This window comes from Rosa chinensis, chromosome 4 (assembly GCF_002994745.2).
Source record: "Rosa chinensis cultivar Old Blush chromosome 4, RchiOBHm-V2, whole genome shotgun sequence".
NCBI classification, from domain to species: domain Eukaryota; kingdom Viridiplantae; phylum Streptophyta; class Magnoliopsida; order Rosales; family Rosaceae; genus Rosa; species Rosa chinensis.
The window spans coordinates 33,195,416-33,214,669 of NC_037091.1; positions in this window are offsets into that span (position 1 = coordinate 33,195,416).

The following is a 19,254-nucleotide window of genomic DNA, read 5'->3' on the forward strand; positions in this document are numbered from 1 at the left end:
AATGTCACCGATCGCTCTTTTTACTTTTCCACCGATATCCACCGCAACTCAATTGCTTTGTCTGTCAAGATTTGATTATCATGTGCCTCATCTGGAATATTAATTCTTCGCATGATTCTCTTTTGATTGACAAGGAAACACGTAGCTAAACTTTGTTAAGAGAGACTTGCTGCTCATTTGTTCAAATGCATGTTTCCAAAGCTTTTGTCTTTAGTTCATGGTTTAATTATGAACATGAATTTGTTGTCTTGAAATGTGCTGATCAGTTTTCCACAAAGAAAAGGGGTCCTGGCTGCTAGTTGGTCACCATTTTGTCTTCTTGCAATATCAATTATGCCACCGCTTTATGATTAAGGTGGAAAGTTTGATTAAACTTGCATTGTCCATCTTGCAGATATAATTTTGAAAGAAGGCATTGCAGGCGGTGTTCAAACCATTACAGCAAACATAATTTTGAAGGAAGACGTTGCAGCTTGACCACATCTTTTCTAGGAGTTAATAAACATTTCTGCCACCATCTTGTGCCAAGTAACAGGAACCAGACGACTCCCATCTCTCTTGTATTTTGTGGCTGCAGTTTAGTGATCGAGGGTGGGCCGAGTGAATGCTGCAAACTCTGTGATCACGGGTGAGCTAAGTCAAATACCCTTCTGCCAAAGATTGCCATTTTGCCTTCGGGGACACTTTTCTGATGATGACTTTGATGCAGGCAGCGTAACATCTTAGCTTTGGTGCTGCACAAAGATTCCTCCAGAGCAGTTTCTTCACTCTGTGAGTCCAAGAACTTTGCAAATTTGTATTTGGTGTGAACTGGCAGCCCCATGCTTTCACTTTGACACTTGTTTTTGCCTCCCATATGCAGGACGCACCGCGATACAGGCATCAAAAACAAGTGCAGTGCACCCTCTAGCTTGGACCTTGCTTCCGCCGCCTATACGCAGGACGCACCGCAGTATAGGCATCAAAAGAAAGCCGAAAACACCGGTGAGCTCCTTCCCTTGCCGAAATCTCTTCTCCTCTTTCATCTCTGTGAACGTGCTTCTTTTTTGTCTCCTTGGACCTGCACTGTTTGTTAACACAAAGGCAAATGGAGGTGTATTTGGTTGTTTTGTTTTCTGATTTTGGTGGGCAACAATGAGGGATTTGAGGCTTTGTGAGTTGTGATGGTGTTGTTGGCATATTTGGCCGGAGTGGTTTGTTTTCGGAGCTGTTTAAGAAGGATTACAGAGCCCACATGGAAATAGGTAGAGGCAAGTCTTTCTGCACTCATGGGGATATTAGCAACGATAAAGGGAGAGTAGCAAGGAAGACCATGAAGAAACGACCAGCAGGATACCTGAATATGAAGCTCTCCTGTCGTCGGGTTGTCGTCTCCAGGTAACTAGAACTCTTTATTCTCTCTTCCTCTTGAACGCTGCCTTCCTTTGATGCACAAAACTTGACCTCACTCTTTTCTCTATTTCCCCCCCCCCCCCCCCCCCCCCCCCGTGTAGCCTTGTGTTCTTTATATAGGAGGCAGCGAAGACTCTGGATGTTTGGATAAATGTTCATTTGAAATTTGCATTTCCCGAAGCTCACGTGGATAAGTTGCTGATCAGAGACTTCCTCTTTGACTCCGATATTGGACTTGGACGCACTCTGCCACTTTATCCTTATCTCTCTTTGAGATATTTGATTCAAAATTTGAATGCCGCCCTTTTGTTTCGGTTTTACAGCTTTTCACGTTGAAATTAGGTCAACATTCAACTTGTTTTGAATTTGAGAAAGAGATAATTTGTAACTAAAGCATTTGTTTAATTGCTGCCATTATCCTCATCTTTTGAATAATGTTGCAACAGCTACACGCTTTGTACATTGTGCGCTTCTTTTATTTTTATTTTTTTATTATTCAACAGTCACTTTTCAGTCGCATATCTACATCTCGACCGTTTAGTTTTTAGGTACTAGTGTATAGATCATCTCTGCAAATTTTCAGTAAAATTGATGATCGTTAAGGTATTTAACTCACTTAAACCAATGGACAGACGGAATCTGTCAACCTGAACCGTACTAGCTTTAAGGCAGTTTTCAATCCCTTAACGATCATCATTTTGGCTGAAAATTTGCAGAGATCTATACACTAGTACCTAAAAACTGAACGGTTGAGATGTAGATATGCGATCAAAAAGTAACCAAAAACTCAAACTTCACACATTAATTTCAAAGCGGAGCTCCACTATAGATAGGATCTTTATATATATATATATATATATGAACAAAAGTGCTGCAAGTTGGTTTTGAATGCAAATCAAACAAAGAAGCATAATGCTACGTGCTCATCTCTCAATCAAAGTAAAAATCAAAAGAAAGAAAATGCTCCAGCTCCGAATTACAACTAAGTCCAAGCAATTGATAATCAGAAAAGAAGACCCGTCAGTACGAGAAATTGGAGCTACAAAGGGGAAGTGAAAAGATTCAAGCTATTACTCAATCTCAAACGCAGGAAATCCAGTGCAGAATTTGGATATTGAGGCCAACCCATTTATATATGCCTCGACAGCACAACTCCTCTGTTTTCGAACTATGACAGCCGGCTTCCATCTCCAATTCGATCTCCATCTTAGGCAAATAATCACCCTGAGAGGCACAGCTTATTGATTTACCTGAGATGGGAATGACGTCTACTACAGGGCCTTTGCCAGATTGCGTAAGACATAAATTGGGCTCAAATTAGGCCTGGAAAGAAAAGATGGTGTCCAAATCATGTCATTCAGGCCTGACTCAGTATGGAGCTAAAGGCCTAGAAATACAGACCACCTTTTAAACCCGTTTATCTCGATGTTAGGGCCTGGCCAAATTCATTTGTTGACAACACAAAAGCCCATGCACACGGCCTAGTACAAAATTCAACACATCAGTTGCCCATACAAAATTCAGGTGTCTGCAGAAGAAATACATTCGACGGATACAAAAATAAATATATGTACATCTGTCGACACAAAATTTCTCCCAACACCAGAAATACAATTTCTGAACTACAATGGTTTGATATCCCTTTATAGGGTATGTAGGCAATCTAGAGACCCACTAGATGCAACCGCAAGTCCAAACAGAATCCCTGACTCCACCAGTCAAATTCATCAAATCCGAATTCCTGACTTTACCGATCAAATTCACTCAAACACCAGGAAAAGTCAAAACCTTTCCAAAAATTACCTCAAATACAAATCTGACACAATTCGAATCCCTGGTTCACTTACACCAAATTCGTCTAAACACTATTCCTATTCCAAAAAGCAATACCCTCCAATGAGTCATTCACTCATTGGAATTCTTGAACTACAAGTGGCTTGATCCCTCTCCAAGGGTATGTAGGCAACCTATTCAAATATCCGGGTGGAGCCGCAAAAACAAACAAACACACATCCACAATTGGTTTTTTCATAAATGGAATCAAATTATGTTTCCCTATAACAAGGGATTGTAATTAAGAGACACATTTAGTCTTGAATGGGTCGAACCGAAATAATAAAAACTCTATTCACTAAATGAATACGAGTGAAATTATGTTGGGTGACATTTTCGCTCACTGTGTGCAAATTTTTACTCAACAGAGGTGGGGAACACTATGCCTTGACGCCTACGAACGCTCAACCTTAGCTACTCTATAGACTAGGCATGAAAAACCCAGAGAAATAAATACAACTTAATGCTACCCCAATTTATTCTATTAAAAAGAAAGCATGTAGTAAAATCTCTTCAAAATACTGTTAGTCATCCTCTTTACTAAAATCTCAAACTTGTATTGTAAAACATCTCGAAAACCGTCTTAAAATCTCATTGAAATACTCATGTGATAAATACCTCAAATCATACTATAAATCTCATCTCATAATATAACTTCAAATCATCAATAGAATCATTCAAAACTCTTGGAAATCTCATAAATTACTCATATCGTAAAATAGGCGATGATTAGAGGGAACCGTTGACTAGTCATCTCATGCATATGCCACCTGGAGGGTACTACCAACTGGACGAGGAGGCAATGGTTAGAGGATACTGTCGACTAACCATATATAGTTGAAGGGTACTACCGACTAACTACCTCATGCCATATGGAGGATATTGCCGACTAGATGACCCGTCGAAAGGTACTGCCGACCGAAATTATATTTTGGAGGGTACTGCCAACCAGACTATTACCTGGAGGGTACTGCTAACTAGGTAACGCATGCATGCTATAGGTGTGTGTAGAGAAATACTGGCAACTGTTGGGTGTATCACGAGTATGAAAATGTATGCAATTTATGAATGATGTGCCCTACTTCCAAGATTAGGAGGTAAAGTTTTAGTAAAGGGGAAAAAGTAAGAGTATCGTACCCAAGGGATTGAGTAACTCTACCCTACCTAGATCACCGCAAAAATAAACCTAGAAAACACATGCAAAGTCTACCTTTTACAAATTCACAACCTTAGCCCTTTGGAAGCTAAAGATCATGAGGATGGTGTTTACAATTGTGGTAGTGAACTGTTTGGTTGATTTTAATTTTTATAAAGTAAAATAAGTTGCACAAAATAACCTATGCTAATAAAAACAAAACAAAATAGAGACTTTGATCAATGAGACAAATAGGAGCATAGGTTTTTGCACCTAGCCTCCTTCATGCATATAATGTAACCCATTTTCTAATAACAACATGCTTTGATAAATTCCCCCTCGGTTTTCGCTAGAGAAACTGAGGCACCAACTAATCATGAAACCTAACTATGTCGCTAGAGCAAAGCTAGATCACACAACCTTAGTCCCATTTACATTTGCTAAAACATAAAAGGGCTTTGATGTCGTAAAGCCTAAGGCCTCTCAACTATTAAACTCATGGCACCAAGCATTAATTTTAAGGTAAGGACCCAACCAATCTAGTTCTTCCCGTAAGAATAAGCTAGACCACCATCCTATTAGCTACACATGCTCCTCAGTTACAAAAGATTGTCAAGCTTAAGTTTCCGATTTCATTAATTCCTACAACATGCTTCTAGGTGACAAATCCAAAAACACATGTAAGAAAGCATTAACGTAAAGTAGCTAAAGGATTCAAAACATGAATATTCATCAAAAATATGGCATCACACTATTTTATACATGAGTTTGTCTAGAGCTAAGGCCTAACCCCAAATTTATTCTACTCACAACCCATTGTTACATAAATCAAACCCATGAACATAATAACATCAAGCAAAAGAGAGGAAGAGTAGAGAAAGTGGTTGGTTACCAAACTAGCTCCCCTTGATGCAAAACTAGTGAGAGATGTTTCAAAGTATGGAAATTTCGGTTTTCCCAAACCCAAATTGCCATACAAATCCACAAATCACTTAGAAACTTGAAGAACAAAGGCTTGAAATGATAGAACTAAGGTGTGATTGATCAAGGATGTAAAGGATCTTCGGTTTTTGGTAAAAACCCAAGACACTTTACACTTTTCGCTACACAAAACCTAAACTAAACTACCTAAAAGATGAAGAACTATGGAATATGGAGAGGAAATTGAGAGAAGAAGAAGATGAAATGGATGAAGGAAAGTATGAAAAACGTCCAAAGTAAGGGGATGGTGTTTTTATAGGCCAAAAGTGATGAACGGAGGGTGGAGATCAAAGGAAATGAAGGGCTAGATGTGATTGACAAATGTGTAAGCACAAAATGTGGATTCAGTCTTTAACTTCACATTGAAATGACCTAGAAAGCCCATAGATATTTTGGCGGAGGAGAAAAAGTAAGGTAGAATGGTCATTGTATAGGGGAACAAGGTAATAAATGGGAGACAAAAGTGTAAGGTGTAAGAATGGGACAACTTGTCATCTTTCAAATTTTGAATTTCAAAATAACCTAGACCTAAAGTTTCTAACCCTAGTCAGCTCTTCCTTATCCTCCACACATGTTCTTGGCCAACCAACTTGGCCAGAAATGTCTGGAATCCGGCATTGACCTCCGCTGACTTCTTTTTTGTTAGTTTGCGCACTTTCTTCTCCTATATTCCTTCAATTTAATCTCCACCGAGACTTCGGAATTGGCCTTCGACTTCTTCATAAGAAATTTTACTCCATGAATGTAGATCGTCTTGGTAAAATTTCAGGCTCAGTTCAGCTTATTTTGGCCGGAAATACTACTGAAATCCGTACAGGTCCAGTTGTGCAGTTTTCATCTTTTAGTCAGAAAATTGTGCCGATCTTTTGAAGGCCTTCCACTCCGATTTAGCTCTTATACTGTACATAAGAAATGATCTTTAGGATGTCTAAAATATATCTGGAAAGTTTCAACTGATTTAAAGTTCATTTGGTCAGTCTGCCACTCCTCCTTCCTTACCTAGCTCGGTTTCTCCTAGCCGGAGTAGGAAAATGTGCTAAAGTTGACTTTTTAGTGCAATTCCAAGCTTCTCCATCATTTCCTAGCATGATAAGAAAAAAAATAATAAATATATATAAATAAACACAAAGGTTAAGCAAAAGTGCAAGATTAGGGAAATAATTAGTAGGTAATTATGGAACAGAAACAAAGATCTAGAGTGAGTTAGCTCAAGTCTGGGGATTCCAACACTCGGTTTTTCCACCTATCCACAGTACTGAGAAGATAAAGAAATCAAATCTTGAAGATTCAAAACGATGCTGAGACTTGGGTAGTGAGAGAGAATCTAAACATACTAGAATTCGAATCCCAATTTCAAGAAATTATTTACTAGCTCCGGTCAATGCCCATGGAGAGAGGCTTTCAAGGGTGTTACTAACTCAATCTCTAGTGAAATGAATCAAGACCTTATTGCTCCTATCTCTTTGGAGGAGGTTATGAAGCAACACATCAGCTGGAGGCTCTGAAATCACATGGACCGAATGGATTTCCGGGCTGATTTTATCACAAATATTAGAGAACTGTGCAGGAGATTGTATGTGCCATAGCAAATAAGGATCTCAAAGATAGGTAGGTCAGGCTACATGAACTAAACAGAATGCACATTGTTCTGATCCAAAATTCCCAATCCGGGGAAGACTACACACTTTAGGCCTATTAGCTATAATAACTCCTACAAGATTTTCTCTAAGTTGCTTGCAAACCATTTGAAGGCTATATACTCCCTCAGCTGATCTCTCCAGATCAAAATGCCTTTGTCCCGAATAGGCATATCTAGGACAACATCCTACTTGCTCATGAATCCTACCATTATCTTAAGCTTAAACGAAGGTGGAAACCATGAACTGGGCTTAAAACCAGATATGAACAAGGCCTATGATAGGGTGGAATGAGACTTTTTAGAAGCTACATTAACTCATTTTGGATATGCTAGATCCTGAATTAATTTGGTCATGGCCTGTGTTACTACAATTTCTTTCTCAATTGTACTGAATGGAAGCCTAGGGAAGTTCTTCTAAATTTTAGAGGATTAAGGCAGTGGGATCCCCACTCCCCTTATCTTTTCCTGTTAGTAAGCAAAGTGCTTTCCTACTGTTGGCTAGAGCTGTAAATGATAAATCTCTACTGTGTATCAGGTTATGCATTGGCTGCCCCACCATTTCCCATTTATTTTTTGTTAATGATGCATTATTCTTCATTAAGGCTACACTGGCTAATTGTTGGCAGCTTATGCTGATCTTTCATGAGTATTACTTAACTTGATAGCTTTTGGACAAGCAATACACTCCTACACAAATGGCTTTCTTAATGTGTGACCGACCTACTTGGCTTTATGGAGGCTGACAATTCGAGTACCTTTCTTGGATTACCTACGGTATGGGATAGTCTAAGAAAGTAGCACTAGCTTATAAAAAGGAATGCGTGAGCAGAAAATTGGAGGGTTGGAAAATTGGCAATTTATCTCTTGTTGGGAGAGAAGTCCTATTGAAATCAATGGCCTTAGCGATACCAGCTTACCCCATGAGCTGTTTCTTACTTCCAAAGAACTTTTGCATTGAAGTCAACTCATCTCTGGGGAATTTCTGGTGGGGATCTGATCATAGTAGTAATAAGCTTCATGGGCGAGTTGAAATATTTTGGGGACACCCAAACAGGAAGGCAGGATGGGATCTGCACCACTTCACCTTGGCCCTTTTTGCCAAACAATGTTGGCGTCTAATCCATGAACTACATTCACTATGGGCACAAGTTCTAAAAGCTAGATATTTTCCCAATTGCAATGTCTATGAAGCTGTTAAAGGTTACAACAGGGCCTCATGGAGTTGGTCTAGCTTACTGGAAGCTAAAAATATTATACTGAAGGGTAATCTTTGGCAAGTCATCTCTGGCTCTTCTATTAGGATATGGGAATATAATTGGGTCCCCTTCCTCATATTGAGGTTCTTAGGCCTACTGCTGGGAACCCTACTTCCCTCATCCTAGTCAACTCTCTAATTAACTTGGAGTCAAAATTCTGGGACCTTAATAGCATAAGCAACAACCTCCATCCTGATGCAGTCAACTTCATTTTGAGAATTCCTATTAGAGATGAGGGGGCCATGAATGGCTAGTGTGGCCTTGGAATAAAAATGGGTGCCTTTCGGTCAAGTCTGGCTATCATTGGTTTCACATGACCATTTTTATACCTAAGCATCCTACACTATTGACCCAAAAATCTGGAAGTCTCTCTAGAAGATTGAGACTTTACCCAAGATTAAGCTATTTCTGTGACGGGTACTCAATGGGGCTACACCGACTATCTACTATCTCTTTAAGAGGAAACTTTCTACTTCCCTATTGCAGGGCCGGCCTTGCCCATGGGCAATGTTGGCGACAGCCCAGGGCCCAAGAATGATGGGGCACCAGATTTCTCTCCCATTTCTCTATACTATAGTTTTCTCTAATAAATTTTTTATTATAAAATACAAAACAGTCAAAACCCTAGCCTATGCCCTATGGACTCCCTCACTCCCATTTCTCTATGTCTCTCTGCCAGCACCGTACTACCCCATCTTTTTCTCCTTCTTTGTTCTTTTTTTCTTTTTTATTATACTTTATGCTATATAAAATCTTTTTCTCTAATAAAATACAAAACATACCCTATACACTCCTATAATATCTTTTTAATCGCTTCTCTTTCTTTGTTCTTTTTTTCTTTTTAATAATTTAAGTATACTTTATATACTCCCATCTCTTTCCACTTAGCCGCAAGCCCGCAATCATTCTTCTCCATCTCTCCAGATTCTCCTCTTCCTCCTCTTTCTTCTTCACTTCATCGTAGCAGCTAGTGAAAAGAATAGTTTCGGCAAAAGTCTCTCTCTCTCTCTCTCTCTCTCTCTCTCAAGTCCCAAATCTTGAAACCCAACAAATTTTTTCTTTAAATTGGTTGCAACGTTTACTCAATTTCAGAGTTTCAAGTATTATTCTATGCTCCAGTGTTTATCAATTATTATTCAAAGTGATTTCTAACAACTTGCTCATTCATCGGTTTTAAATTTTCAATATTAGGTGAAGTTAGATTTGCAAGTTAGTCTCGATCAAAATTGAAAAGCTGTTGTTTGAATCTTGAAACTACTTTGAGAAGTGGTGAGGGTTTTGATATTGATGCGAAATATTTGCTTATGGAGTTACAAATTTTGCTGGAGATGATGCCAAATGAGGCATATGAAACAGATAGGCCTTGGACATCCATTTAAATTATGGAGTTTGCAAAGAAAATGGATATGTTTCCAAGTGTTATGGTTGTCTACATGATTTTATTGACTATACCGATGACGGTAGCATCAGTTGAAAGAATTTTTTTTCAAATTAAAATTATTAAAATCAAGTTTTTTGAAATTAAAATTATTAAAATCTTATATGCGGACTACATGACTCAAGATAGGCTGAATGGATTAACTATTTTAACCATTGAAAGAAATATGTTGCCAAATGTTGACTATGAAAAAGATAATTGATGATTTTGCTTCAAGAAATGCAAGAAGACATCATTTTAGATGATTTGTAAACTTTTTTATACGGGGTTCTGGTTTTATCACTTTATGTTCCCGTTGTATAATGTTTCTCTATGTAATAGCCCCTTAAAAAAAGATTTAGAGTATGACATTTGAAATAATTATTACATGCCTATTTAGACTAGTTGGGCACACACAAAAAATTTCGCCCTGGGCATCAAAAAGCTCAGGACCGGCCCTGCCCTATTGTGTCCCATCTGTGGATTAGAAGAGGAAACTTTCAAGCACCTGCTCTTCCTCTGTCCTTGGGTAGAAGCTATGTGGTTTGGCTCCTCCCCTAGGATTTCATGTGGACAAACAGGGATTCACAACAATTGAAGCCTGGTTTCTAAAGATCACAAGCTCTCATCAAATTTGTTCAAAAAGAAAGTGGGTACTTACCTGGACTAGCTTAATTTGCTAGGCCATTTGGAAAGCCAGGTGTATCTTTAACTCTTTGTGTATCAGCATAAGGACTTGTCTCCTAATCGAACCATCTATTCTGCCTTTGCACTAGCTTCAGAGTTCTTGTCTGCTTTCAATTCTTCCCAATAGGTTGTTGATGCATCACCCCAGCAATTGACTCCTTAGCTTGCAGATAGGCCCCGATGGTCAACCCTTCCTTAGGATTTTCGCAAAGTGAACTGTGATTCATCCTGGCATCCTCCAGATAAGTCAGGCCTAGGAGTTGTTATTCATAATTCTACTGGAGAGTTCCTAGCTAGCTCGGCAACTTCGACCTCCTGTGGATCCGTTAAAGAAGTTGAAGCTCTTCTTGAGGGAGTTTCGCTACTTCCTTGAATATGTACAGGGTTTGCTTTGAAATCAGATGCAAAAGAGGTCATAGGTGATTTAAAAGATTTTGTCAGGTGCAAAAACTGGAAAACGTACCCAATTATCCAACAGATTCGAAGAAAAGCTACTATCTTCGAGGATTGCAAATGGGTTTGGATTCCCCATGAAGCGAATCATGCTGCCCATCGTGCAGCTTCGCGTGCCATTGGGAGGGTGGGTCCTCTGAGATGGGCTAATTAGCCGCCACCTTCCCTTAGTTCTCAAAAACGACGGTCTCCCCTGCCCACACGCAGTGGAGATGTGATTGGAGTAGTATTTTGGCACTTTCTGTTCTAGGACTTTCCTATAGGTATTAACTGAGCTGGTTTTTAGTAGGATTTGTCCTTTTCCCTATTTGGTTGTAATATCTCTTGGCCTGTTAAGCTTTTGTTGGGCCCTTGGGCTTGTCCCCTAATGAAGTTTTTCATTCCCAAAAAAAAAAAAAAAAAAAATTTACCTCCTCAAATAAACTGAAATCATTAAATCATGAAATCTCAATAAAATATTGATACTCAAATATAATCATCAATAAATCATTGAAAGCAAAAATCAAATACTCGATAAATTGAAACTCGATAAAACTCAATATCTCAATAAGTCATAAAATCATAAATAAATCTCATAATAAATAAATACTCAAAAGCAAGGTTTGAAAAATCGCTAGGCGCTAGTAGGGCAGTGGCCAGGGGACTAGCGCCCAGGCGGTTTTGTATTATTTTATATTTATTTTTATTTTTATTATATATGTTATATAATTAAGAATATATAGAGTTAAAGAGTTAAAGAATTGATTGAATAGACTTAAAAGAATACATAATTAAGAATATACAAGTAACACCTTCTTGCTCTTCTTTTGAATCCAACCACTTTATTATTTTGCTGAGGTCTATAATTGAAATAAAGAGCGGTAGTTTTACGTGGGCCACGATCATTAATGCAAGAGGACGATGTGGCTAAAATGGTAAACGACAATTACTTTTATTTTTTTACTCTGTTTCGATACTTTTAGTGGCTCTAAAAGTTTACTTTTTGTTCAGGTCAAAATTTGAGAAAAATTCCTTCATAGAGGACGTTAAACCGAGTCTATGCATATATGGTATGTAAAAATCGGTGTTTGTATGCAAAAGTTATGGCCTAATATGTGAAAGTTACTATTCATGGTAACTTTATATATAGGATTTGTACTGAGGTAAGTTTCCATTTTCGGGAAACCTACACCCCCACCCCAAGGATGACTCTCTCTCTCTCTCTCTCTCTCTCTCTCTCTCCCCCCCGCATCGGCCTCCTTCCTTTTCCTTCTTCGATTTGCCGCCATCCGGCCACCAAACGGTGAGCCCCCAGTGGCGGTCGACACATCTCCTCCTCTCCTACATGCTTGTGGTCGTGGGTCACGACCGATTTGGCAAGAGAAGTACGAATTGAAGCTTAGAAGTATGTTGTAGCAGTTGATATTTTCGGGCGATTTCTTCCTTTTTCGGCTATCTCCGGCGACAATACCTAGTCCAATCGACGTGCCTTGAGCTGTAGATCATTTCCCCTCAAGCTACTAGCTCCAATTCACAGTGTGGAGGAAGAATCAAAGAAATTCCAGATTCTAGGGTTTGAAATTTCTGGATTTTCTTTACCGGCCAATTTCGAGTGATTCAAGATAAACTTGTTGTAGTTGTGAAAAGTGTTAGACTTGTAGAGTAGATGTTGTGGCTGAAGGTGAAGTTGGCCGGCAGCGCTTGGGGCCCACACACTGCCACTGTAGATCGCGCGTGGTGGTGCGTAGGGTAGTGTTATGGGTTCTGTTTTTGGCTAGTTAAACCTTATAATTGTTGTAGAGCTTGTAAATGTGTTTTTTGTAGAAATTGGAGAAGTTTGATGTTGATTTATTGGAATCCGACATTCGGATTTCCTTGTACCCTCTATGGAATACTCTAATCGATGGATTGATATTAGTGGTGAAGTTTGGGTTAAATTGGAGAAGAAATGGAGAAGTTAGTTTACGAGGATTTTATTTTAGAATCGTATTTAATTTGCGAATAATTATGTACAGGGCGATGTACCAAGCTACTGCTCGATGAAGAAACCCGTATGTGTGGTCACCAAAATAGTATTGTGAGTGGACTTTTGTTTTAAATAATGATGCATGCATTTATTGCTTGAATTAATGCTTTATTTAATTATCATATTATATATTTCAAGCATATGATTTGTTTTCAGAATGATTTTGGCTCTACGTTTTAGAAGGATATTGTGAATTTTGGAATAAAGTATGATTTATGATTTATTAATGATTTTCGACGAATTATTTTCCGTGGTGGTTTCTGGAATTAAATATATTTTTGTTCGTTGATTTGTGATTTTTGAAATAGGATTTCGATGGAGTTATATTTCTTATTTATTTATCGACTTTCAGTTTTAGCATTAGGAATGCCTTAATGATGATTTTGGATTTGGTTTTATTTTTGTTTTACGATTTATAATTTGATCTCACCTATTTGCGACTGATTTGAGATTATCTTGACGTGTGGGACACATTGTCGATTTTAGTGGAATTATCACAAGATTTACCGAGTATGGTTGGGAACCGTACTCGTGCTTTCTTTGGCGAGATTTTGGGGAAGCTTTATGGATTTACTGGTTTTTGAATGATATTCTTCACCATACTTGGGTTGATATAAGTTGTTCGTTTATTTCTCCTCCTCACGTGAGTGGCAGTCAAGGCTCCTCCTCACTTACTTTGTGTTTGTGAGTCAAAGTCGAGGATAGGGCCTGGGAGGCTCCGACCTGAGTCTGGGAGACTCCTTCGTTGTATGGTAATATTCATCTTCCCCTTACTTTATGTTTATTCTTAACCAGCGGGGCTGGTATGATTTCACGGGATTTTGAGAATAAAGAAATATGTTTTCTAATGTTGCATGTATCGAGATTTTATAAGTTTAACTACGTGGGAAAGTATTAAAGTTTTGCTTCATTTAAATTATCTTATTTATTTATTTTTGTCCACTCACACTAACGAGTTTTTCAATTACTTTCCCCTGGGCCTTTCTGTTTCAAATGCCCAGTTTGCAGGCTAGGTTAGTTGAGGTCGGGCGTACATGGAGTCGAGGCATAGTCAACAGCATAGCTTCCACGTATTCATTCTATTTCTGTTTTCCTTGTTACCTAGTGGATTAGATTTGCTCTGATAATCTGTGGGATTAATGTTGTCAAGTTGATACTTGTACTTGTGAAATAGAAGATGTTGTGACTTGGGGAGCAGGGTGGCTCTAGGTGAGGATGGTATTTGATATTAGAAGTATAAATGTTTTTCTACAGGTTTTGGGTAGTCCACTTTTAAGGGAAGTTCTGCCAAAGTTTTGGTAGAATTTCTTCTAAGGTGGGCCCAGCAGGGCCACTTCGGATTTCAAGGTGAAATCTGGGGCGAGTCCTGTCAACACGTCATCCTGAACAAATTGATATTATCACTATGCCAAAAAATGAATCAGATGACAGTGAAAAACTGTCGTCTGATAGTGAAAATTGCTGTTGTTAATACTCCTGCCGTCTGATGCAGGTATCAAATGACATCACGAAACTGTTGTCTGAATCCAATTTGGACAAGCGCTAGCATTAATATGCATGTTGTCTGAATACCAAAAAGGACGACATACGACTGTGTAGAGTCCATTGTGCAAGTCATATTAAGTCGGCAGCAATCTCATGGAAAGTAACTTTTGAAGCAAAGTTTGACAAGAACAGTTGTGTAGAAACTGTTGTCCCTTTAAATGTTCTACATCATTTTTTTGAGATAACGCTGTTGTATGAATTGAAGCAAAACAACAGAAGTTTGTAGAAAGCATTGTGTGTTTGGGTTTGATACTACAGAACATGGTACTTTATTGTTGTGTCTTTTTTCGTTGGACAATTGAAAGTGTTTGAAAAATATTGTAGTTAAATTGTTCATACAGCAGTTTTTGAATTCCATTTTATGATGTTCCATTGTTAGACAACAATTTTTATTTGGAATGAAATGGCATAAGAGAGAGTCACAAGACATATATTACTAAAACCAATTGACTAACACATTCGAAAACACATCCATTGATTGAACATTCAAAACCAGTTCATTACATCATCATCCCAACATCAACATACTAATCCAATAATCCTACCTAAACATAAAGTCCAAAAACATCAAGGCCAGAAACATATTGTACTTGTCCATTTCCTTCTCTCCATCAACTTCCTCTATACAGTTCCTTCCTCTTCCTTCTCAGCAACAAGATATGCAGAGTAGAACTTAATACCAAACTAGCCAATCATGCTAACAATAGCTCTAGCAACCTAGACTTCCATTATTTTTGCCATCACTTCACACATATGTCCCTGCACAACAATAGTGGATGACTCTACAAACTATAATAGGCCAAACTGAGTAGAAATTTAACCAATAGCAAGACTTTGAAAATTAGTTTACAACTGTTAGTTGCATCCAACATTCTTGGTGAAGGGTTATTCCATTTTTCATTTTCCAAATCAATGGTGTTATTTGGCTTTGGCGATGAGGTTAATGCTGCTGCTTCTATGGATGCCATGACCTGATAGGCAAAGTGGGACTTCAGGCTGGGAGTGCATAATCCTGAGCTACTTGTAGACTCGCACATCTGAGCCTGGGCAACAATAACAGAACAAACACACAGTAGCAATTTAAGTAGCTGAATATGTCAAAATTTGGCAACTAATTAGCACTTATCCTACTGCTAACCTCGGATTTGTTCTTGGCAGGGAAAGAAGTTGGATGTAGATTTTCTTTTCCATGTACAAACTGCAAGAAAATTAAAGTTTGGTCAAGTCATTAAAAAAACAAACAATTTGCTTGCATAACTGAACAAATCATCTAAAAACACCAACAAGATTAGAGCAAAGTATAAAGGCAGCATAACCCATGTAATATAACATAATCACAAAACCATCAAAGGTACCAAAAAACAAACTCATCGACATATTCAGCATTTAGAGAAGGCTCCAAAATTTCAGAGTCAATATTATGTTTGTGTATAGGACCGACTTTTATAACTAAAGAAATTGTTTTACAACTGCACTGACTACTAAAATAAACACAATGACACTACCTCATTGACTGACACTTAAATCTCCTAATGATTAAATAAAAGTGGCAGTGCATTAGTAGTTTCTTTCCTATAATGATGGCATATAAGCTAATATTTGTTTACTTCAGTGAAAGCAGGTTAACTTTCCTTAACTTCCTCATCAATTCTAGTCAAGGTACAAATGATTTCCTAATTTGAGCACCAGCCAACAACTTAATGTCAAGTTGTGACCAAGTAGAAATTACTTCAGCAGTAAGAGCTTTCATTTTCTATTAGCTTTCTTTCAATCTTAAAACGCCAAATCAATCAATCCCAAGATCATATGAAGATAAAAGTGGCAAACCATTTTCTACAGCAAGCAACCTAACTAAAGATACAAACAAATTACAGTACTGCCTCATCTATTGTGATAACAGTGCAACTGACCCAACCAATTCTTTGTTCATTTTTAAAAATCTAAAGAAAAATACAGCAGTTGTAATTAGAGTTCAAACACATCCCCTGATAATCAGTATGCAAGAAGAAACTAGCTGAACCTGCTAAGTACAAGTCTCTTACTTGAACCTAGTCTTTTTCCAAACCAAGCTGAAACTTTAGCCACCTATTTGTAACTATCCTCTATCCGTCTTCTATGTAAATGATCTGCAGAAGAAACTAATTTTTTCTCATACATCATTTCACAAGTCTAAACAAGCTCTTTGAGCAACAGTACAATCATACAAATATTACTGTTCGATTAGTTTTAAAATTTAAATGGCAGTTCTCAAGTGCAAGCTTAAGAAGCTTCAAGAGTTTAAGAACACTACAGATATCAAAATGTACAAGATAAAGGTCTAATGGAAACACTGGTAACCTATTTCTAACTATCCTCCTCTTCACTGTTAACAAACGAGTGGTGAAAACTAAAGTTGTATCTCATAAATAATTCATTTAACAAGTCAATTTGAGTCATTAAGGGACCATCAGTTTGACTAACCATAGCGTCTGACATATGAAGGAATCAAATTTTACATGCTGCAATGTTGTTTACTTGTATATAGAGATCCTCTAGAGGCAGCAAGTAACAACCTTTTCTGCTTGACTATGTTTTTACTGAGCATAACATCTACTCAAAAGTATACTCTTCCTAAACTGTTGTTGTCAAGGTTCTAAATCTCTGCGATATTTCCGATATATCCCCCGATATCTCCTTTTTTCGACGGACTGATATATCTAGGGGGTTAAATATCTTATCTGTCACTGTTTCTGCGAAATTTCTCCGACATCGTCAAATATCCCCGATATATTAGACATTTGCGATATATCTCGATAAAGTGAGGAAATATCTGTAAAATTTGAGGTAAAAATAATTAAAAAAACTCAATAATTCTCTAAATGAAAATCTGTGTGAAGAGAGATTTCCTAAAGGCAAATTTGAGTGAGGAGAAATCCCCTCAAGGTGAATCTAGGTGAGTAGAAAATCCCCTCAAGGCGAATCTAGGTGAGGAGAATTGGATAAATACCCTCAAGGCGATTTTGGGTGAGAAGTAATTCTCTAAAAGTCTAAATGCAAATCTGTGTGAGGAGAGATTTGGTACTGTGTAGTCTGTGACTATTTCTGTAACTTTGTATGTAGTTTGTAACTCTGTAGTTGAATAATAGAAAGAAGACAAAGCCATAAAGGTTCAATTATTCAAATGAGGCCAAATGACATTGTAGAAGGAAGTCAAGGAACCATCTATGGATGACATGATGAGAAGAGACTGCAGAGTACGGAGTATTAAATTTTGGCTATGCATCTTGAAAAAGTGAGGAATAACGAAGCTACTGTGTAGTCTGTGTCTTAAACCTGAAATTTTTTTTGGAAGTTGTCTCTTGTTTTAGTGGATGAACATAATTAAAAATAGAAAGTGATATATGATATGAAGCAAACTACAGACGGTTAAATAGTTAAATGTAATTCATCTTTTTTATTGATTTTATTTTATTAAGTGCAATGTTTATAAAACTATACAAAGGGCCCCAAATTGATCAGGGAAGGAAATTTCCTACCAATTTCCCATAGAAATTATTGGTGGGAGACTTGAATAATAATTTGGTCGTCAAAGTTACTCTTTCTTGGTTGGTGATGATGCGTAGTTTGTCCTCTATTGTTAGTTGGCGAGTTCCTCCACCTAAGAGGCATTATTATTACTCACACTGTGAGTGTATAGTCTATAGTTGAATAGTATAAAGAAGCTAAAAGTTCAAATGCTAAAGTAACTATCAAATAGAATAGGTGAATAACATGCATAAAGAGACTCAGAGCAGGCTACTCAGGCACGGACGGAGAGGGGGCTGCAGCACACCTCAACATCTTGAGAAAAAAAAAATAATGATTATATATATAGACTACGTTATAGTACTTCTAAAAAACAATCAAACATATATAATATATATAACAAATTGCAACCGACAATTCTCTATTTTTCTCCCATTTTCTCCTCTTTTCTGTCGTGCCCTCCGGCCCTTCCCACCTTTTCTTCCCTTTTCTTCTCTTTTCTGTCATGTCCTCTCTGTCTTTTCTTTCCTTTTCTCCTCTTCTCTTTCTTCTCTTTTCTGTCGGCCCTTCTCATCTTTTCTTCCCTTTTCTCCTTACCTTTTCTTCTCTTTTATGTCATCCCTGTAGAATCGCTGTAAATCTGTATGTAATTAGGATTTTATTTAATTAGGATATTCCGTAATTATGGAAAGATTGTTTTCTATTAGAGTTAGACTACTCCTTTGTACTTGTATATATACCCTCATTGTGGGATGAATAGAATCATCAAATTAACCCTAAATTGAAGTATTCTTTTCTACTTGGTATCAGAGCAGGGTCAATCCTTTGAACTTGCGCTGCATCCTTTGAATCCTGAATCCTGAATAACACCACAAACCGCTGCGTACCACCACCATTGAATTCCAAACCACCATCACCCTACCTTTTTTTCAAAAAAAATTCAGATCCATCTTGAAACCCTAGAAAACCCAATCCTGCAAAAATCCTGAATTCCTCAATGGCCGGACCTGTAATTGATGGCGAATAGTCAAATCCCAAAAAGGCAATGGTGCCATCCTCACAAGTCATCCATCACCACTACACCACCCAACAAGACAACTCTGCGTTCCCAACAAGTGTTGTCTTGAATGAATCCAACTACGCCATATGGGCTCCTCTCATGCGGATGTGCATTGGAGCACGAGGGAAGGTTGGTTATCTGACCGGAGTGAAGGCTGAACCCGCCATAAATTCTGCAGAGTATGAAGGTTGGGCCACGGACAATGAAAAGGTGAAAAGTTGGCTCATTGACTCCATGGAGTCCTCTCTTATGAAGCGGTATATTCGTCTCCCTACTGCAAAAGATATTTGGGAAGCTGTAGAGAAAACTTTTTATGATGATTCTAATGAAACCCGGATCTTTGAATT